General features: G+C 38.6%; 1 protein-coding gene across 14 annotated transcripts in view; it reads right to left on the bottom strand.

Annotated features, from left to right (window-relative positions):
- The window catches only part of LOC108176049 (uncharacterized), a 384,299-nt gene that overhangs the window by 302,071 nt on the left and 58,226 nt on the right, over positions 1-24,002 (bottom strand). For 6 of the 14 annotated variants that reach the window (XR_016211580.1, XR_016211586.1, XM_089301932.1 and 3 more), the window contains one exon: positions 7,256-7,333. The gene's annotated coding sequence lies outside the window, so the exon portion shown is untranslated. The other 8 variants (XR_016211581.1, XR_016211582.1, XR_016211585.1 and 5 more) reach the window with 7 other exon arrangements.

The raw sequence follows: 24,002 nt of genomic DNA, 5'->3' as shown, positions 1-24,002 counted from the left end.
GCAAGATCAGTTGGACAGACAAGAACAACAACAATAAAAAAGTATGATATTATAGATAGGCACCACAGGCTTTTCTACTTCCTGTATGCATTCCTAAGTGTATTTCATGAGAAATGATGACACCAACTGATGTGGTTCAAAATATATAAAGAGGAAATATTTAAGACAAAAAAAAATGCTACTAACTGGGGAACATAAATTTAGGTAAAGAGGGTTATATTTCTTTCCTCAAACAAGTAAATGATGATAACATTAGACTCAATCATGTATATATTATGTAATGCCCAGAAAAAAAACTTTCTATTAAAGTTATAAAAATGAGGTTCTAGGCCGGCGCCACGGCTCACTAGGCTAATCCTCCACCTGCGGCGCCATCACACCAGGTCCTAGTCCCAGCTGGGGCGTCAGATTCTGTCCCGTTTGCTCCTCTTCCAGTCCAGCTCTCTGCTGTAGCCCGGAAAGGCAGTGGAGGATGGCCCAAGTGCTTGGGTCCTGCACCCACATGGGAGACCAGGAGAAGCATCTGGCTCCTGGCTTCAGATCAGCGAAGCGCCGGCCGTAGCAGCCATTTGGGGAGTGAACCAATGAAAGGAAGACCTTTCTCTCTATCTCTCCCTCTCACTGTCCACTCTGCCTGTCCAAAAAAAAAAAAAAAAAAAAATGAGGCTCTAAAAAATGTACAAATAAACAACAGGAAAGTAAAAAAGTAAAACAGAAAATAAAAGCATAAAGACAAACAAAATAAATGACAGATGTAAGTCCTAACACATCAATAATTAGAATAAATGCAAATGATGTGAAAATATCAATTAAAAGTAGATATCAACAGGGTAGTAAAAGCAAGAAAGCTTGATTCCATTATATGCAGCCTCAAAAAATCAGATTCAGAAATGTTGATAGAAGGAAGTTAAGAATGAAAGGGAGAAAAATAATTATACATCATGCCAATACTAATAAAAGAAAATTTGAAGTGGCTGTATGAGTATTAACAGAAGATAAATTAGATTTCAAAGCACAGATGATTTCTAGATTCAAAGAGTGACATCATATTGAAATAAAAATCTCGAGGTCGGAGCTGTGGCCTAGCAGGTAAAGCTGCCACCTGCAGTGCCGGCATCCCATGTGGATGCAGGTTCGAGTCCCAGCTGCTCCACTTCCGATCCAGCTCTCTGCTGTAGCCTGGGAAAGCAGTGGAGGATGGCCCAAGTCCCCGGGCCCCTGCATCTGCATGGTAGACCTGGCATTGGATCTGTGCAGCTCCGGCAGTTGCAGCCATCTGGAGAGTGAACCATTGGATGGAAGACCTCTTCTGTCTCTCTCTTGATCACTTGGGCCACCTTCTGTTGCTTTCTCAGGAGCATTAGCAGGGAGCTGGATCAGAAATGGAGCAGCTGAGACTTGAACCAGTGCCCATATGGGATGCTGGTACTGAAGGCAGTGCCTTAACCCACAACAACACAATGCCAGCCACTAAATACCTAATTTAAAAATGTATTTATTGGGGCTGGCACTGTGGTGTAGTAGGTTAAGACTCCACATGTGGTGTCAGCATCCCATATGGGCACCGATTCAAGTTCCACTATTCCACTTCAGATTCAATTTCCTGTTAATGACATGGGAAAGCAGTGGAAGACGGCCCAAGTGCTGGGGCCCCTGCCCCAGCAAGGGAGACCTGGTAGATGCTCCTGCCTCCTGGCTTCAGCGAGGCCTGGCTCTGGACATTGCAACCATTTGAGGAGTGAACCAGTGGATGGAAGACCTTTCTCTCTGAGTCTCTCCCTCTCTCTAACTCTACCACTCAAATAAATAAACATAAAAAAGTTGGTTTATTTCTTTATTTTCTTTTTTCTAATCATTGGTTCACTTGCATAACAGCAAGTAGTGCTGGGCCAAGAGAAAGCCAGCAGCCCAGACTCAATCCGGATGTCCCATGTGAGTGCAGGGTTACAAGTACTTCAGGCATCATCTGCTGCCTTCCAGGGTGTGCATTAGCCGGAAGATGGACCAGATGCAGAGAATCTACAACTAAAACCGGTACCTCAGTCTAGGATTCAGGCATATGAAGTGGCAACTTAACCACTGCTCCAATCATCTGCTCCAAAACAAGCACTTTAAGTGATAATCTACTCACTAGAATGTGAACTACTTTGATGACAAGTATATTTTTCGCCATTTGTAATTATTATGGAAATTTCAAAAATTGGTTAGTTCAAATGGCAATCAATAACTTTTAGTATCTCTAGCCACAAACACTCTCCAGCACTATGTTTAGTGCTATATGATCTCAACAAACACAAAGTAACATTTCTTAACACAAATATTTTAAAACTAGGCATAAAGCATATTATCAAAACAGGTGGCATAGTGTAGGGAGCACCAGAATATTTGTCCCAGACCTTGATTTGAACCTATTTCTTACAAGATACTGCAAAGCTGAGTTGTATAAATTGATGTTTACAGAAATTATACTTTATTAAAATATAGTTTAGGGAATTTTTCAGCAATAATTTATATATTACATAGCTACTATTGATTAAATAATTCCATCAGTGAAGCCACTGACTCATTTATTCTATATTAGTCTACACACTTTTCACTATGGTTTTTCTAGAAGCTAGAGAAAAACCAATATAAGAGCATTTTTTAAAGCTTGTGGTAAAATGGAATTAAAAGTTAATTTTTTGGGGCAGTCAAAATATTTTTTGAAATCCAATGCAAATTCATAATTTGCATTTTAATAATACATATTTTCCATGAACATTTTGAATATCCCTAGTAAGCATGAATTTGCCCCACCAAAAAAAATTTTACACCAAAACAAACTTATTTTTAATTCAATTTCACACAAACATTTTGAAGTACCCACATATAGTCTTGGCTATCATGGAATATACAACTTGGACAGTAGACAAATTTATCAGTGGCTACATGCAGAATACCAAAGGTGATAAATGTGTGAACAGAGTTTCTGATGCTATTGTACCTGGGAGGGAGATAGGCCATTTGTGCTGCTATAACAAATATCTTAGACTGGGTAGCAACAGAAAGGGATTTCCCACAGTTCTGGAGGATGGGAAGTCAAAGAGCACAGTCCTGGAAGGTTCAGGAGTCTGTTGAAAATCCCATCCTTGCTTCCAAGATGGCGCCTTGCAAGTTGTGTTCTTATGAGGGACAGCAGAACGGAGACAGGGCAGAAGGGACACATGGCTCCTTCAACAAATTTTTTTTCTATAAAGACATGGCTTATTTTTAGGCCAAAAAACTGCACTGGTGACCTAATCACACCTAAAGACTCTCCTCTCTTAAGCCTATGATATTGGTGATCAAATTTCAGCAAATGAATTTGGGTGGATACATTTTGACCATTGCAAGGGGTTTGACCAGGCCTACTCACACTAACTCCTTGTTATATGGCTTTAAGACAATAAGAAGTTTCAATGGTTTGGCAGATGAGTCTCTGTCTGTCTCTCTCTCCCCTCTGAATCTAAAAGGCAGTATACCATCCTGCAATGTATTCTATCTTAAGGAGATGGTTGCTTAAACTGTTATAATATTGGTTATGGCTTTGTTGCACGCTTTATGAATCCCAGTTCAACATCAATTTCCCTGAACTGTCTTGCTTTTGCACTGTCCGTTCTGTCATAGATATTTCTCCATTTGATTTGACTGGTTTTCACAGCAGCGTGAAATATGTGTGCCTCACTAAACCTAACCAGAGTTCTCAGTAGAAAACCATTATGGTTACAAAAATTGTCAGAGGAAATTAAGTCATAGAGAAAGTGATAATCCATTTGGAAAAACATGTTTTACAATTTGTTTCATTTTGTGTGACTTAACATAATTCTAAATAAAATAAATATTTGTTCTCTTTAGAAAAATGTATGAGCACTATAAAGAATGACAGTTTTGTAAAAAGCTATCTCTAGCTAAATGATATCTACTTCCAGACTTGAAAACAAATGAACAGTGCATTAAAGATTGATATAAAATTTATTATCTTTGACTACTATATAAACATGTGAGTAATGTGATTTCTTTAAAAGGTATGTTTAATCTCATTGCCAAGAATGTTCATGAGAAAATATGGTTAAATATCTGACACTACCTCTCAGTCACAAATTCTGCACTCACATTTATCACTACATAGAAAATAAAGGCAGTGAAAGACAAAAAGAGGACTATTAAGTTTCCACGATTAAATCATTTTTCAATTTCAGTATTCCAGATCATACATTAAGACCTGAAGGTATCGGTATGGATACCCGACTTAAAACGAAGTAAGAGCTTTTGGCCAGCGCTGTTGGCTCACTAGGCTAATCCTCCGCATTGCAGCACCGGCACACCGGGTTCTAGTCCCGGTCGGGCGCCGGATTCTGTCCCGGTTGCCCCTCTTCCAGGCCAGCTCTCTGCTGTGGCCCAGGAAGGCAGTGGAGGATGGCCCAAGTGCTTGGGCCCTGCACCCCATGGGAGACCAGGAGAAGCACCTGGCTCCTGCCTTCGGATCAGCACAGTGCATTGGCCGTGGCGGCCATTGGAGGGTGAACCAACGGCAAAGGAAGACCTTTCTCTCTGTCTCTCTCTCTCACTGTCCACTCTGCCTGTTAAAAAAAAAAATGAAGTAAGAGCTTTTAAGTGTGGAATAAATTATATATTGCTGCAAAAATTCTAAAAATGATTATCAACATAAGACACAAAGAGCATTCAAAGCTTTCATTCAATGGCTCTATCTTTGTGCTGGTGTTCATTGATGAAGTGTAAAAAGGAGAGTCAAAAGAGGCAGCCAAGAAGGGTCTAGAGAACACAGATTTGGGGACTAGAAAGAGCAATCTTTAATGTTTTACCATGTCAAGTGACTAAGGCAAGTACAGCTGGTCTACCATATAGCAAATACACTGAAGCATGCAACTATTCTAACAGTACTAGAGCAACTGTAAGCCTTTTTTGATTCCTCAAACAAAAATAAGAACAATGCTTATCTTCCATGGTTGTGATGGGGATCTAAATAAGATGATGCATAGGAAGTCCTTAGAACAGTGTTTGGAACTGAGAAAAAAACAATAAAAGATAGTATTTTATTTTATTCATCAACAACATTATTATCTAAAGGAATCTTGATCAAAGCTTGACTGAGCATTTAAATCATTGCAAGAAACCAAAATCCAAAATGTATTCATGGGAAGTCTTTAAATATCCATCATATTCAAAGTAGCACCTACTGGGACCAATGTTGTGACCCGGTGGGTTAAGTTACTGCTTGCAATACCAGCATCCTATATCTGAGTGCTGGTTTGAATTCCTGCTATTGCACTTTGATGCAGCTTCCCGAGTCTGGGCAAACAGGGTGATGGGTCTCCACCATCCACATTGGAGATCAGCATGGAGTTCCTGGCTCCTGGGTTCAGCATTGCCCAGCCCTGCTAGATCAGAAACAGAGTAGCTGGAAATCAAACCTGCACTCTGGTAAGTGATGCAGGTGTCCCATGTGGCAGCTTAATGAGCTGCATCACAATGTCTGATACCAAGTTTTTGACAGATACGTTCGTCCGTCTATCCCAAACCCTAAAAAAAAATGGCATTGCCAGCAAATACAGCATTGCTTCTAAATACAAGGCATTGTAGTTGAGACCATATGGAGGGGCCGAACAAGAAGACTGCCGTTTTTACCCAGAGATGACAGGAAATCAAGGTGTTACAACAAGACAAAGCCATGTCCAAAGATCAGAGTACAGAATCAAAGCATTCTCACAAGAACAGAAAGGTTACTGGCAAACTTATGTAATAAGGGACAATCTCAAGCCCAGGAGTCCAAATTCTGAAGAAGCAGCAGACATATATTACCTGATGGCTCCATTTTCACCTCCCTCCCTCGTGTGACCAAATCCGGGACTTTTTGAAACCCAAACTGTGGCTCCAGGAAGTCTCGCCACCTTATCTTGTTTGGCAGTACCTTCAGCAACTGCAATTGTCTTATGAAACAATGAGGGCCAAATGTTACCTGTTCCTTGTTCCCATTTGTTTTCTCCTCCAAATGCAATTGTGGTTTTCAGCTTTAAAAGCCCGACCCTTATCTTTGCTCAAGGTCCAGAGATCTTTTGGTGTGAGCCTGCTCTCCACCTGATCAAAGGGCTCCACCCTAAACAACCCAGTCAAATCCAGTCGCTCCCCAATCACTTTCTGCATTGTACTCGGGTTAAGCCACCACCCTATTAGTATCATCATTTCATGATTTTGAAACTCCAACATCTGAGGAGTCATGTCTTGTTCAAACTATAGCCATCTGGCATTGAGAAATTTCATTATTAGCCTACATAATTTCTACAACTTCATAACACTTCCACCATGAATTAAGGAAACAACTTCCTTGGTCACTCACCAAATCTTAAGAGGCTGAAATGTCCACACCAATGCTAAAAACTTCTAACTAGTGTCTGCAGGAAGAGTTGCTTTTCTATAAATTCAGTTGGTACTTCATAAGCATATCTACCTGTTATCCCCTGAGATCCTCCAAAGTCAGTACAGGAACACTGTTTTCACATACCCAGACAGTGCAGACAATGAGGACCTCCCCTGAACCCAGAATTCCAGGGTTACCCTTCCCAGAGGTAAGGAATACTTCAGCAGTGCTCAACTAGCAAGCATGTTGTGGGTGATCCTGTGCCTGCCTGCCTAGCCCACGCAGGAGGTTAAGAGGGTGTGGCACACCATGCCTCCAGAGAAGGACCCTATCACTGCGGGCAGGTGGCAGGAGCCCCCAGCTCATTTACCGGAACCCTGCTTCCTGTTAAAGGGCCTTGTAATTGCCAATCAAGTAAACAGCTCCTGGGTGTGGCCAAGACCCTTAAGTACCACCTGGAAGGCTACATAGGCTACATGACCTTCAAACTGATTGGAGAAGCATAGCGGTGCCAACATCAGCTTTATCCTATAGAATTAGTGTTGCCCTGAACTAGCTATGGCCTCTGCCTGTCCCAGTTATTGTGTAAATTTGGGAAAGGATCCAATCAATGGAATCACACTCACTCTCTCTCTGTCTCTCCTTGACATTCTTTCAAATAAATAAAAATAAATAAGTAAAGTAAAAAGAATTGTTTCTGATGCAGTTTTCAAAGTCATGCTACAAATACATTATCCTAACCTTGTCTGTGATATAAAACAGAATACGGAAGAGTGACTCAGCTCAGCCCATTTACTTGAATCATTTGTCTTTTCCAATATGAATATAAGAAAACGACTCTGAATCATTTTCCATAGCTACCTTTAGTCTTCTCAAAGGTATTTTGCAAAACCATCCATTCCTGGAGATGATTTTGCGGTGCATCCTCATAGGGGTTATCTGGACAAAAAAAAAAAAAAAAGTCAAGTTGATTAAAGATCACTGCAGCAATGAAAAGAGGTGCTGATAGTCTGTTTCTTGGTTTTGGCATGATAAACACCGCACTTCATCTCTGTAGTCTTCTTCCTATACCCTAAATACAGTCTAGTCACAGGAACAACACCAGACAAACCCAAACACAGGGACATTGAAAAACCACCTGAGGGGAATTCCTTAAAACAGTGAATGTCACAGCCCAGAAGAACCTAAGGAGCTATGACTCATAAATGTAATGTGCTCTTTTGATGGGATCCTGAAAAAGAAAATGGACATTAGACAAAAGCGAAGGAAATCCCAACATTGGTTAATAATAATGTGACAATCTTGGTTCACTCATTGTAATAAGCTTGCTCATACTAAAGTAAAATGATATTAGAGGAAAGTACATTATCCTCACAGTTTCCTACAATTTAAAACTGCACTAAAATAAAACCATTTCTTTCAATACATTGAAAGAGCACAGATATTAATCTAAAAGATCTTCCAACGTCCTAAACTGGAATATTTTGAGCAACAAACATTGCTGTAATGCATCAAAAATGCATATTCATAGTAATATAAATGGATAACTGAAAACAAATATGGGAGAAGAGATAGCTTTCCATTAAAGAATCCAATTTAACAAATGTAAGAACTTAGAAAATTACATTAGAACAGTACAATAATAATTGCAGCATTGTCAAGGTGGTAATATTAATAGGCAACATTATGAGGGGATATAGGGTATTTGAAAAATCTCTTAGTAGCTCCCCCAAGATACGTATTGATTGCCAAAGGGAAATTATTATTTTAGGGTAGATAAATCTAGTAAGCACTGCCTTATACCAATGATGAAGGCTCATATCAATAACGAGACAGAGCAACACTGTTTGCTTGCAGATACGGTAAATTCAAGGAAGGCTCATTTTTGTGACTAAGTAGAACTGGTTAAATCTTGGGGGGAAAAAATCAAGCAAGACCAAGCTGAGAGACTGCTACAACAGGAACTGATCAGCATTCTTGAAAACATCAAGACCACCATGGAAAACATGGAAGCAGAGCTGCATCTCAGTCTAATGGAAAAGCGGAGAAATCTGAGACAACACAGTCAGGGCACACAGCCTGATGTATTAGTCTGCTTTTGTTCCTACAACTGAAATACCCAAGAGAAGCTTCTTAGGAGAGAAAAAGTTTATTTCAGCTTACAGTTTAGAGCTTACATTTCAGGATCAAGTGGCCCCATGGTCTGTGCCCCTTGGAAGCTCATCTTCACTGGTGCAGAGGAACGACTGCGTGGTAAGCCAGCAATCAGAGAACAAGCAGGCCAAACCTGAACTCAAGTCAATCTTCTGGAGACAACTTCTCTCCCAGACTACATGACCTAAACACTCCCCACCAGATCCACCTCTCAGGTGCCATCATTAGATCAAGTCTCCACCCTGAATCCACTAGGACATTAAAGTTTAAACATCTGTGTGGGTCTGGGGAGACAAGTCCTACTCAACCTACAGCACCTGGCCTGGACGGAGTACTGAGTGGTTGTTTACGAACAGTAGTTAGGGAAACCTGGATCCAATCACAGTGAGCACAGTGAGTGACGGAAGGTGGCACGTGAGTGGACCCTGAATGAGAGAGGTGAGCCAGAGAGCCAGTTGCTATGCAGTAGATCTGTTCTGGAGCCTAATAGGCCTGGATTTGAGTCCAGCTCACTATCTCCTACCTGGCAAATTTCCTTTAAAAAAAAGATTTATTTATTTTAAAGACAGAAATGTGAATATGTTCCCTGGGTGAACTATGCACAACTCCCCACTTGGATCCATAATCCATCAGTTATATTTCACAGACCAACTTCTAACTGATGAGTTGCACCCAGACTATCTGCCAGTGGTTGAATGCAAAGACTATATCCTCAATGTTAGCACACTCCAACAGGGCCTGGTCTCACCATTAGCTCCTTAGCTGTCTTGGCAGTTCAACCTATTTGGTTGTACCAGAGTCATGAAGTCAAGTAAAATCACAAGAGCATTTCAAAAAATTCCCTTGAACCAGTCAACCCCTTGTGAAATTCTGTGCAGTGTGTTATTCTGTAAGATCCCTTTGACAAACACTGCAGGCATGAAAGGCAGACCCACATCCAGTGTAAGTGCCAATTCCTGTGAACACTAATTACCAACACCTTCAGAGTAGAAAAGCCAGATGTGCTCATCTTATCGCCAAGCTGTCTGACTGCTCTTCTGAAGGGGTGGGACCACACCACTGTCTCACGTGCAGTCTCTGTTCTTCATCAACTGCACAAGCAGCAGCAAGAGGATCCACTGGAAAAGGATGGCCTGTTGAGTTCCCTCAGAGCTTCCATCTCTGATTGGTTTGGGGCCTCTTATAGAAGCAATAGAATGTAAATTTTATGAACATCAGTTTTGTGGCATATATTTTTACATTTCTTAAATTTTTCATCAAAAACTTTAATATAGTGTATTCATTATATTTACATGAAATGTCTAAAAATGAGAAATTATTTCGTGTTTTAACATAAAAAATGTGTTAACATGAGGAATGTTTCATGATATTTAACAATTGTTCCTTATTCGGTAAGAAAAATGTAATATATCATATTGTACTCATTCTAGAAAGCATAGACCTGAATTCAGTAAATAGATTACTTAAACTTATTTATTTATTTATTTATTCATTTTATTTGAAAGGTAGAGAAACAGAGACAGGCAGGCAGAGACGGAGACAGAATCTTCTATCTGCTGGTTTGCCTCCTAAATGCCTGAAACAGTTGAGATTAGATCAGGCTGATGCCAAAAGTCAGGAGATCAATCTGGATATCCCACATGGATGGCACGGCCCCAACTACTTGATCTATCACCTGCTGCTTTCCCAGGGTATGCATTAGCCGGAGGCTGGAATTGGCAACTGATCCCAGTCTCTCCAGTACAGGATACAGTTTTCTAAATGACATCTTAATCACTGTGCCAAATGTCCATCCTCCAGTACCTAAGCTTTACTTAGGTTTTCCACAACACCCTCCAATTTATTACATAACTGTGATTGTTCATTAATGTATTTATCTATATGTATGGAGAAAGAGTGTGATACAGAATAAGCCAGTGATTGAGTGGGAATACTGGGACATGAGAAAAACTTTACTGTGCAATCATTTGTCATGAGCTATGAAAAGATTGCCCTTGTATGGCTTAGAATAATAAGATATTCATGAGACTCTTGCAGAATGAATTAAAGCACTCTGTGTGAAGCACTGCATGAATTAAGGGAAACCACTTAAAATTAGGAGTTTTATCTTAAATGTAATAGAAATTTAAAAAAACTACATGCATTTGCCCAATTACATCTAAATTTATAAAAAATATATAACTGGCCAAACCTGAAAGCAACTGACCATCTAAATTATCAATAAAATACTTTCATACACCAAATACATATTTCAAAAAGTTAAATAGTTATTAAACATAGCATTTATAATATTTGATTTAAACAAGCCATGCACATAACCACATAAAGCACAAGGATCAATTACTTTTACTCCCCAGGTAAAGTACAAATTTTCTTATACGTAGATAATTATGCTTTTTGAGAATTGGCTATTCTAATTTTTACTCACATTTAAATTTTTTATTTATACTTTAGTCTATTTATTGTGTATCATAATAGTAACCAAGAACAATTAGAAATCATCATGCTTGTAAATCAATCCATAGGAAAAACAAAACAACAAATCAACATGAATATAGCTTTAAATGTGATTTTTATCAAATAATATATGTTGAAAATTTAGTAACTTTACACTTATAAACATATTTTATTTATATAAGGTGAACAAATTTCATATATACAGATTTAGGAGCATAGTGATACTTTCCACCATACCCTTCCTCCTGCCAACACCCCTCCCCTCCCTTCTTGTTCCTTTCTTATACTTTCTTTTAATGTTTACAATGATCTATTTTTACTTTATTTTATAACTGTGAAAATAACTCTCCACTAAGTAAATAATTCAATGAGTAATAGGAAAACAACACTGTTCCTCAACAGTAGACATAAGGGCTGTAAACAATAATCAAATATCAAAATCTCAATTTTTCTCATATGTGTTACATTTTTGTGTACTCCTATTAGTTTCCACAGATCCGGGAAAACATATGGTATTTGTCTTTTGAGGACCGGTTTATTTCACTAAGTATAATGGTTTCCAGTTACATCCATTTTGTTGAAAAAGACAGGATTTCATTCCTTTTTACGGCGGAATAATATTCCATAATATCCCATGGTATATACCACATTTTCCTTAGCCAGTCATTAGATGATAGTCCTCTGGGTTGATTCCATATCTTAGCTATTGTGAATTGAACTGCAATAAACGTGGGAGTGCAGATAACTCATTCACATGCTGGTTTCATTTTGCTTGGGTAAATTCCCAGGAGTGGGATGCTGGTTCATATAGTGGGTCTATATTCAGATCTCTGAGGAATCTCCATACTGTCTTCCACAATGGCTGTACTAGTTTACATTTCCAACAACATGTATTAGGGTACTTTTTCCCACACATCCCCACCACCATTTTTTTTTATTTCTATATAAGAACCATTTTTCACCTCTAATGAGGGTGAAACCTCATTTTGGTTTTGATTTGGATTTCCCTGATGGCTAGTGATCCAGAGCATTTTTTTCATGTGTTTGTTGGCCATTTGAATTTCTACCTTTGAAAAATTCCTGTTCATGTCCTATGCCCATTTCTTAAATGGATTGCTTCTTTTGAGCTCTTTTTAAGTTTTGGATATTAATGATTTCTTCGCAGTGCTGCAGTTTCTTGGCTTGATGTAATCCCATTTGTCTATTTTTGCTTTGATTGCCTAGGCTTCTGAGGTCTTTTCCAAGAACTCTTTGCCTATGCTGATGTCTTACAGAGTTTCCCCAATGTTCTCCTCTAGTAATTTGATGGTGTCAGATTGCAGATTTAAATCCATGATACATTTTGAGTTGATTTTTGAATAAGGTATAAGGTAGGGGTCTTGTTTCATATTTCTGCACATGGAAATCAATTTTCCCAGCACCATTTATTAAAATATTTTTAGCAGGGTTGTGGAAGCTTATAGACTAATTTGATAGATAGGAAAGCTCTGTGAATTTGAAAAATCAATATAAGCTTGAAGTATTTTATAAGGATTCAACAAATGCAAAAAGTTAAAATAGGAAAGTATTCAACATAGGGCCAATATACACTATTTTCACTCCCTTCCATGGGAATTTGTAATGAAGTGTGGGACTTAGTATTGTGAGTATAAATTGGGAAACAACAAAGTCAGAAGACTCTGGGAAGAATTATTGTGCAAAAGCTGTTCACCCCCAGCTTCCAGACACAACACATTGGCATGTTTACAAAAGGACTGTGGGTTGGAAGATACGATAATTAATGAACTGAACTATCAGGTAGAAAATTAAATTACTTCCTCAGAAGAAGTATATTTTAACAAATAGGATATTGGAACCATCAGAGCAATAAATTGCTTTAGATAATTTTAATCAAATTTTAATAACATTTAAATAAAAATCAAATCACTCTGATTATATTTATGTTAAAGGATGCATGACATATGCATGCTTGCATAATTTCCTGATTTTGAGAGCTTTATGTGTTTCAGAAGTGCCTGAGAAGCAAAGCCTGTACTCAATCACTTGAGAATAGCTCATTCTGCCCGCTCATTCTTAATTACTATATCTCAGTTTCCACAGCACCCGATTTCCCAAGAAGGGCAAGTGGATTAAAAACTATTAGTGACTACCATATCAATATCTATCACTTATGTCAGATAAATCAACAGGGATGATAAATGATTTATGCTTCAAGGCATTGAGTTATACAAATATTTATTCATGTTCTGTTCTAATGTTCTCACAGTTGATCAGAAACTATTAGCGGTGAAAAATTTCCCTCTTCATTATGTTTGTCTTGCCTATCCTTTTGAATTCATATATAATATTTAAATTATCTTTTGGGGAATCTCAGAGAACCAAACTCATTGGAAACGATTCTGGGCAAATTTTTCTTTCTGATGTGTGATTCTAGCGTTGTGGTGACTCTATGCCTCTGGGCCTAAATATGAAGTAATGGTTCCAAAAATTTAATTTATTTTGATTATATTATTTCCATATCTACTCAATCTTTATATTTATCCAGAACACATACATTATATTTTATATACTCTATGTAATTCAAGGGAAATTCAAAAACCTCATAGAAAATGGAGTATAAATCAAGTTTATTGTATTTAAAAAAACATTTGGAAATCTACACATAGTATTTTCCATAATACCCACTTTTCATACCCTTTTTGAAGATGTGCATAAAAGCTTGGGTTTGAAAATGTTTTGCACCACGATAAACTAAGCTTGTGTATATTCTAATCCCTAGGAAAAGTGCCTGGAGGGAATTCACTTAACATCCTCAGAAGACATTCAGTTTTCAGGCCATACTTCTCTTTTCCAATTCCCGGTGTCCCAAAAGTTCACAACACCTATTCTGGCCTTGTCTCTTTATTCCATAGCAATGACTTTGATCACTGAACTAAATTTCATGAAACAAAATGCTACAACATAAGGAATATTTATCCATTAAAAGTAATTTGGCCAGTTAAAAACTTATACAGTCTAAATTTTGAATAACCCAATTCTTAAAGTATGTGTATATTTGAATGGAGTCATTTTTATAAAGCTGTCTGTTTGCTATACAGTGGCAAAGACTTTGAATGAACAGAGTGTGATAGGGCAGCTGGACATAAGAGAAAATACAAAATAGTAAGACAAACCTGTAGTAATTCTGTGATAATTGTTAAGTGCAGAATATAAAAGATCATATTAAGAACTAAGCACGAGGCTGGCACCGTGGCTCACTAGGCTAATCCTCCTCCTTGTGGCGCCAGCACACTGGGTTCTAGTCCCGGTCGGGGTGCCGGATTCTGTCCCGGTTGCCCCTCTTCCAGGCCAGTTCTCTGCTGTGGCCCGGGAGTGCGGTGGAGGATGGCCCAAGTGCTTGGGCCCTGCACCCCATGGGAGACCAGGAGAAGCACCTGGCTCCTGCCATTGGATCAACACGGTGTGCCTGCCTCAGCGCGCCGGCCGCGGAGGCCATTGGAGGGTGAACCAACAGCAAAGGAAGACCTTTCTCTGTGCCTGTCTCCTCACAGTCTAATTCTGCCAGTCAAAAAAAAAAAAAAGAAAAGAAAAGAAAAAAAAAGAACTAAGCATATCACTTTTCAGAGTTGTGATGGAAATATAAAAGGAAAATAAGAAATGGATATCTCCCAGATCATAGTCAATATTTTAACAGATGTCAGAGAAGGTAAAAAAAATGCACGATATTTATCATATAGTTTTTTCTTTCTTTTAAAGATTGACTTATTTGTTTGGAAGGCAGGGTTACAGAATGGCTAGGACTGGGCCAGGCTGAAGCCAGGAGCCAGGCGCTGAAGCATAGCCCAAGCACGTGGGCCATCTGCTGCTGCTTCCCAGGTGCTTTAGCAGGGAGCTGGGTCTGAAGCAGAGCAGACTGAACTGGACCAGCATGCATATCAATGCCGGCATCACAGGCAGAGGCTTAACACACGGCACCAAAACACCAGCCCCTAGAAGACGTATTTTCCAGTTGAGAAGGTGATCTTCAACATGGGAGAACTGAATAATGTAGAAGTAGTTTATTTTGTTGGTTTTTTCATTGTTTCTTGAGGGGGTGGAGTGGGATGGTGTTGTGACACAATGTGCTAAGCAGCCACCTGTGATGCCAGCATCCCGTAAGAGCACCTGTTGCAGTCCCGGCTGACCCACTTCCTGTCTAGCTCTCTACCTATGTTCCTGGGAAATCAGTGAAAGATGGCCCAAGTATTTGGGCCCCCTCCCCCAACATGGGAGACCTGGATGGAGTTCCAGGCTTCTGGCTTCAGTCTGGCCCAGTCCCATCTCTTAAGGCCATTTTAGGAGTGAACCAGTGAATGGAAGATCCCTTTCTCTTTCTGTCTCTCTCTCTCTCTGTCTCTCAATTTCTCTCTCTGTAACTGCCTTTCAAATAAATAAATATTAAAAATTAAATGTAATATCAGAAATAAAATTTATGGTTAAAGAGGAACTGGTGGTAGTTCACTGCATCTTTTTAAAGGAATTTAGGTCTCCTGGCTGAGCTATTAGGCCACGGGGCCAAAGGTTTTCAAAAGAGAGCTCACGTGCCGACACTAATTGTTTATGAAGGTTCATGGGAATGAGGAAGTTGGCAGATTTAACAGAGGTTAACATCATAATTTTCCAAAGGGAAGATTTGTAGTGATCAGATATCAAATTTCTAAGGTATATATTTGTCACATACTCATGTTTTCTTTTAACTTATACTAAATTACCTAGATGGATTGTGGGGTAACTTAGGAAACGCAATGAGATTCTAAGTAATATTTATTAATACAGTAGTGACAATTGTTACTTTTCCTTTTCAAGGGTAGGTTATATTATGCTAAACTTGCTGGCAGCTTTTTGCATAAACAAACAGTTATTATGAGTGTGGAATGCTTTATAATTTATTACAGATCAAATGACAATAAAGTTGGGCAGAAGTGAAAAATTTTGTCTTTGACTTTATCTTACATCATTATATTTTAATCCATTATTTAGATCAATATATAAAATGTAAATCTATCACAATGTTAAATTTAATATAATAGCTTCTGGGGGGTTCCAAGATGCAGAACAGCAACAGGATGGTCTGACTTAGGCTGGCAAAATTAATGCTTAAAAACAGGAGAAAGGCTGGCACCATCGCGCAGTAGGTTAATCCTCCACCTGCGTCACTGGCATCCCATCTGGGCACTGGTTCTAGTCCCAGCTGCCCCTCTTCAATCCAGCTCTCTGCTATGGCCTGGGAAAGCAGTAGAAGATGGCCCAAGTGCTTGGGCCCCTGCACCCACGTGGGAGTCCGGGAGGAAGCGCCTGCCTCCTGGTTTTGGATTGGCGAAGCTCCGGCCATTACGGCCATCTGGGGAGTGAACCAATGGAAAGTTTCTCTCTCTGTCTCTCCCTCCCACTGTCTATAACTCTACCTCTCACATAAATAAATAAAATCTTAAAAAAAAAAAAGGAGAAAATACACTTGGGGGAAAGAGCTCTGGGGTAACCCTAGAAAGAGACCCAGCACGAGCAATAGAAACACTCCAGACCCCCACCAAGGGAGCAAATTTCAGTTCACAATTGATCATAATGAAAGGACTAAGAGTCAAAGGGAGCACATAAACAAGTCTAGTACCTGCTAACACTAACCGATAGAATAAATAAAGGGGAGAGTGATCCAACATGGGAAGTGAGATACTCAGCAGACTCATAGAATGGCAGATGTCCTAAATAGCACTCTGGCCTCAGAATCAGCCCTAAAGGCATTCGGATCTGGCTGAAAAGCCCATGAGAGTATTTCAGGCATGGAAAGCCAAGACACTCTGGCAAAAGATCTCTGTGAGTGAGATCCCAGTGGAAAGAACAGGTCTTCAAAGAAGGAGGTACCTTTCTCTGAAGGGAGGAGAGAACCTCCACTTTGACTATGACCTTGTCTAAACAAGATAATAGTCGGAGAACTCAGAGGGCTTCCATAGCCTTGGAAACTCATGACTGGAGCATAGGGAGATTACTGATGCCATAGACAGGAGTGTCAGTTGGTAAAGTCAACAACAGGAGTCACTGTGCACTTACTCCTCATGTAGGATCTCTGTCCTTAATGTGCTGTGCATTGAGATTTAATGCTATAACGAGTACTCAAACAATATATTTCACTTTGTGTTTCTATGGGGGTGCAAACTGTTGGAATCTTAATGCATACTAAACTGATCTTCTGTAAAAAAAAAAAAAAAAGAAATTATCAATTCCCAACTTGACTCTCACTGGGATTAAACATGACAATAGGTCTGATCTGATTTCATCATCATTTAAAAAAATCATCTATTATTTTTCACTTTATGTTTCTGTGTGGGAGCAAACTGTTGAAATCCTTACTTAATGTATACTAAGCTGATCTTCTGTATATTAAGATAATCAAAAATGAATCTTGATGTGAATGGAAGGGGAGAGGGAGTGGGAAAGGGGAGGGTTGTGGGTGGGAGGGACGGTATGGGGGGGAAGCCATTGTAATCCATAAGTCGTACTTTGGAAATTTATATTCATTAAATAAAAGTTTTTTTTTTTTTTAAAAAAAGAAACACTCCAGACCCGCACCGAGGGAGCAAACAGCAGAAAACAACAGAAGTTTGGAGGAAGACACCAGCCCTGGCAAACCAGGTGAGAGGGGACAACATAGGCCCGTGGCACTGCTGATACAGCTGCAGGGAGAGCTTGGTGAACTGCTTTTAAAGTTCCATGCAAACCCCCTAAGACAGCAGAAGTGGGAAGAAAGAAAAAAATAAGAGACTGTGCATCCCTCTCCCACATCGCTCTGCACCATCCCCTCCCTGCCACAGCAGAAACCTGCAACTATTTTTTTTCTCTTTGGACACAGGCATTGGGCCACCACCTGTGCACGCCCAACAATAAATAACAGAGGTCACATCCCAGCCAATAAACCAGGGCCACAACAATACAGCACCTCTCCATACTCCCACAGCTCCTCGGTTCCTATAACAGCTCATACCAGAGGGAGCCTTGCTCACAGGAAAGACTCCATAGATCAAACGTGCAGTTCCTGAAGCAGAGTGGTGAGTGTGAGCACACTGGGGACTAACACCGGGGAGTCCATCAGCTCAGAGGAGAGCTACCATGCCCAGTGGGGGTCTTTCCTGGATACTTGCCCCACCCTGGAATACTGAACGGAGCACCCTGGCCACACCCAGCACACACCTCTCAGTATTCACTGAAAGTGTAGCTGCCCCACTAAGTCACAGAGATGCAGACCAAAGACAGAAGCCATCAAAAAAGTGCCAAAGAATAAAGGAAAATATTCAAGAAATAAGAATAAGGAAGTCACTATGAGCCCCGCAAAGGAACACTCCAACATTTCAATACTAGAAGCTGAAGATGAAGAGATTGGGGAAATGCCAGAAATGGAATTCAGAAAGCTAATCATCGGGTTACTCAGAAGCAGTCAGAAGCAAATTCACGAATGAAAGTTTTTCCCATGAAATTGAGATCTTAAAGATAAATCAAAATGAAATACTTGAAATGACGAATTCAATAGATCAAATAAAAAATGCAATGGAAAGTTTTAACAGAGTTGGTGAGGCAGAAGAGAGAATATCTGAGCTAGAAGACAAATCTCTGAGAATTTTATAGCCAGACCAAAACAAGAAGAAATCAGAAAACTAAAAAACAGTGTTGGAGATTTACAGGATAGCATCAAATGACCCAACATATGGCTCTTAGGAGTCCCTGAAGGCAAGGAAAGAGAGAAAGGGTTATAAGGCCTTTTCAGTGAAATAATAACAGAAAACTTCCATAATTTGGAAAAAGAAAAGCACATCCAAGAAGCACATGGAACTCCCAATAGACATGACCAGAAAAGATCTTCACCGTGACACATTCCAATAAAACTCTCTTCAGTAAAACATAACTAAAAGATTCTAAAATATGAATGAGAGAAACATCAAATTACTCTCAGAGTTACTCCAATTGCAAATTAAGAGTCCTTCCATATCTTTTAATTAATCCCAGTCTAACGGAGTAGTGCAGATATTGCATAAGTGGCAGACATATGTAGGATGAGTTCTGAGAAATAAAATTGGTGTAAAATTAATGTGAAAATCAAGGAGTTGTAATAGTGATGTGGATGAAATATACAAAGCATTAAGTAACATAAAGTCCATCAAGTAGTTATGACTAAATAGTTATGAAGACTAAGTTGTGACCAAAAAATTAAGCATAGATAGGATTGAGATAGGAAAGTAAGAAGTTTGCTTAGAAAACAGCCAATGGTCAAATGGATTGGAATTTTTCCTATAAAGGGAAATAATTTAAAAAGTTTTATTCTTTGTTAGAAGGGAAATATAACCTATGCTTCAGAAAACAGTGTTGATTGAGACAAGCAGATAACACTATTACAACAAGTGTGTGACACAACCAGTAGTGGTAGGAATTAAGAAGAGTCAGCACTGCAGGGCAAAGTTGAGAGAACTTGGCGACTAACTAAAAAGAAAGAGAAGCCAGTAATGTACCATCATATGTCAAAAAGGGAAAAGAGAGAGTTGATGATGCTGCCTGATGGGAAAATGGTGTCCTTAATGGACAGGGTGCAGAAAAGACCACGCAGGTAAAAGTAATAGAAAACGACAGTTCCACAAAGCCAAGTCTGAGACTACTTTCTCACGTCAGGGAAGCATCTGGCTGCCCAGAGGGATACTTCCATTCAGATTTGTTTCTCTGTTTAATTTATCTCATGTAACTACAGTTCATTTGCTACAATTTATATTATCCTAAATCAATATGTCCACGTTTGTTTAAATTTGCATGTTGACATATTCTAAATGCACTTTAGGTAAATTCTCCTGATCATGTTCAATTGACGTGTAGCATGCATATATGAAAGCAGTATAAAATCGTGCTCAATGTCATGATGAGTTTATGATAAATGCACTCACCTGTGTAACAGCAGGAAGCTCAGGAAATGAAACCTTGCCATCACCATAGAAGTCTCTGTTGAATCACTGTAAGAAGCTGCTCTCCTCAAGATTTCTAAAACCCGATTTTATGTTAATATAAATTAACCAACACCGTATCTACACTTCATCCATCTTTTGCTCAAAATTATGTTCATAAGATTCTTCCATAGTGTGTATGGTAGAAATGCTTTCATTATTATCATTGTGTAATTTACTATGTGACTATACCATACTTCGTTTATCTAGTCTACTCTTAATGGAAATTTGAGAGGCATATATGAATTTTATAGATTTTGGATATTGCTAACTATGTGGCTATAAAATACTATAGCTGGTATTTGGAGAACGAATATTTTGTGCATTCCTTTTGGGTGTTTATCATATATCTTGGAGAGGAATTACTAAGTCAAAATTATGCATATTTTAAGCTTTAACTGATTACCAGTTTTTCAAAGTGGTTGTTCCAGTTATAATTCCAGTAGAGAGTTGGAGAGTTCTGGTCACTCTAAGCTCTCATCAACACTTGAAATTCTCGCAGACTGCTGTCTGAGATAGTATGGTGAACATGGTAGTTTTGTGTATCTCTTACAACAAGTGAACTTAAGTATTTTCATGTATTGTCAGTCATATATTCCATTTTATAAATTATCTGTGTAAATTGTGTTTTTCTACAGGTTTTTCTTTTTTTGTATGATTTGTACCTGCACTCCCATGTTTATAGCAGCTAAATTCAGAACAAATATATGAAATCAATCTAGATGTGCATGAACTGATGATAGGATAAAGAAAAATTGGAATGAAATCCTGACAGTATGCAGGAACTATTTTTCAAACTTATTTTGTTCCATTCATCTATTTTTTATCATTGTGTCATTTTAATTATTATCAGTTTATATAGTTGTTGATGAATGATAATATAATACTTCACCTTTAATTTCCATGAGTATCTTTATGTTTCTTGGATATTTTTGAACATCTGTATTTTAATACAAATTTTGGAATCAGCTGATCAGTTCACACACATACCTACCCCAGTTGGGATTTTAGATGAAATTACTTTGAATCCTCAGAATTTATAATTTTATATCACTGAGTCTTTCTATCTATAAACATATCATTCAATAAATAATATTCTTCTTCTTTAATAAACTTTTAAGTATTTTATTTATCTTCATCTACTTGAAAGACAAAGTGACAGGAGAGAGAGAGAGAGGGAGAGAGAGAGGGTTTGATTTTCAAAAAAAACGGTGTGCTCCCCAAATGCCTGCAATACCAGGACTGGGCCAAGCAGAAGCCAGGAGCCTGTAACTCTACACAGGAGCCCCACGTGGGTGGCAGTAGCCCAAGGGCTGGAGCCATCCTCTTCTGCCTCTCAGGATGCATTCCCAGGTAGCTGGACCAGGAGCAGAGGAGCTGGAACTTGAATTGGCACAGGGACACAGGCTATAGGCAGCCCAAATAGGGGCTTACCTCATTGAGCCACATTACCTGCCTGAGAAATGATATTTTTTAATTTCTTCAAATAAAGTATATTTTATCTGTAGAGATATCTGATATACATGTTGTAACATTTTTTCCTGGACATTCCTCTGCCCTTTTTTTTGATAATCTGAAAAAAGAATTATAATTCAATTATTTTATAACTTTAGATTTTTGTAGATTGAATTCACTAAAAATGATGCTCTGTGAACCGTTGCTGTAAATTTGCTTCCTTTCCAATTCTTATTTTTATATGGTCTTTTTCTTTGTGGCTATCTTTGATGCCTTGATATTCTTTTTGGGATGACAAAAGGTGATGAACTGTCGTATTCTCATTATGCAGTTAGGAAGCAGAGTTCTCTAAAACATGTACTTTTTTAAAAAATCCATTAGGTAAGCATTGTCTGTCACCACAGTCCCCTGCAGGAGTGACAGTGGTAAAGCAAAACCACCTGTATATGCTGTGGCAAGGTCGTAACAGAATTGTATTTTTTCTTCCAATCAGGCCATGGCAGCTGTTTACTTAGATTACAGTGACTAGCATGTGCTATCAAATCTCTTTTAAGTACTGATGCCAGAAAGTAATAACTTAATAACATATAAATAAATGCTAATGAATGCTATGAGGAATGCAAAGTGTTGCAGAGCAGTGAGTGCTGTATGTGAGGGACCCATCTCCTCCTGAATCATCCATCCTAATAACAGAAGTATAAATTCAGAGGAAGATAACATAGGACAGTGCAAGAGGGAAAAATCAATGAAAGAATCTCAAACACAGACTCTCCCTCACTTCAGTCCCTTGTGGACATAAGTCTTAATGAACATATTGATGAGTCAGGCAAACACATTCAATTACTCTCAGGCAGGCAGGCCAGCATAACTTTTGTTTGTTTTTGTTTTCAATATTGATGGTCTCCTATAAATAAAATAATTGTCCAAGGATAACTTATTCATAGTGATTTCTTCATATGCTCTTGAAGAATAAACCAGGTCTTCAAAATGTCCATGGAAAACACATATTGTGAAATAATTACACTTGGACTTCAAAGTATTTTTACCCCAGAAATATCCTTTTGATTCCATGGAATGAAGCTGGAAATCAGCAACTAAGGAATCTTTAGAACATATGAAAACTCACTGAGACTGAAAAACATGCTCCTGAATGAATAGTGGGTCATAGGAGAAATAAGAAAAAAGTCTGGAAACAAATGAAAACATTAATACAACATATCAAAACTTATGGGATAGAGCAAAACAGTGTTAAGAGGAAAGTTTACAACAATTGGTGCCTACATCAAGAAATCGGAAAGGCACCAAATAAATGAGCTATCATATATCTCAAGGAACTAGAGAAACAATAGCAAACCAAAGCCAAAACTAGTAAGAGAAAAGAAATAATTAACATTAGAGAATAAATCAACAAAATTGAATCAAAAAATACAAATGATCAGGAAAATGAAGAGCTGGTTTCTTAAAAAAATAAACAAAATTGACACACCATTGGCCAAACTAACCACAAAAAGAGAGAGAAGAGTCAAATCAATAAAATTAGATGAAAAAGGAAATGTAACAACAGGCACCACAGAAATAAAGAGTCGTCAGAAATTACTACAAAGAGATGTATGCCAACAAACTGGGAGACCTAGAAGAAATGTATAGATTCCTGGACACATACAACCTACCTAAATTGAGCCATGAAGACAAAGAAAACCGCAACAGACCCATAACTAAGACAGAAATTGAATCAGTAATAAAGACCACCCCCACCCCCAATGCAACAAAGAAAAGCCCAGGACTGGATGGCTTCACAGCTGAACTCTATCAGACATTTAAAGAAGAACTAACTACAATAGTTCTCAAGTTACTCAAAACAATTGAAAGGTAGGGAATCCTCCCAAATTCTTTCTATGAAGCCAGCATCACCTTAATTCCTAAACCTGAAAAAGATGCAAGAGAGAAAGCTACAGACCAACTTGCCTGATGAACATATACACAAAAATCCTCAACAAAATTCTAGCCAATAGAATGCAACAACATGTCAGAAAGAGCATCCACCCAGACCAAGTGGGACTTAGCCCTGGTATGCAGGGATGGCTCAACATTCACAAAGCAATCAATGTGATACACCACATTAACAAACTGAAGAACAAAACCATATGATTATCTCAATAGGTGCAGAGAAAGCATTTGATAAAATACAACACACTTACATGATGTAAACTCTAGCAATTTGGGTATAGAAGGAACATTCTTCAACTCAATCAAGGCAATTTATGAAAAACCCACGGCCAGCATCCTATGGAATGGGGAAAAGTTGGGAGCATTCCCACTGAGATCCAGTAAGAGACAAGGATGCCCACTCTTACCACCGCTACTCAATATAGTCCTGGAAGTTTTAGCCAGAGCCATTAGGCAAAAAAAGAAATCAAAGTGATACAAATTGAAAGGATGAAGTCAAACAATCTATGCTTGCACATGACATGATTCTATATATAGGGAAACCAAAAGACTCCACCAAGAGACTATTGGAATTCATAGAAGAG

The sequence above is a fragment of the Oryctolagus cuniculus genome, chromosome 8 (assembly GCF_051225735.1).
Source record: "Oryctolagus cuniculus isolate XC-2025 breed Fujian yellow rabbit chromosome 8, ASM5122573v1, whole genome shotgun sequence".
Lineage (NCBI taxonomy): Eukaryota > Metazoa > Chordata > Mammalia > Lagomorpha > Leporidae > Oryctolagus > Oryctolagus cuniculus.
The sequence above is the reverse complement of the archived record's forward strand: the minus strand, read 5'-3'. Positions and strand labels throughout refer to the sequence as shown.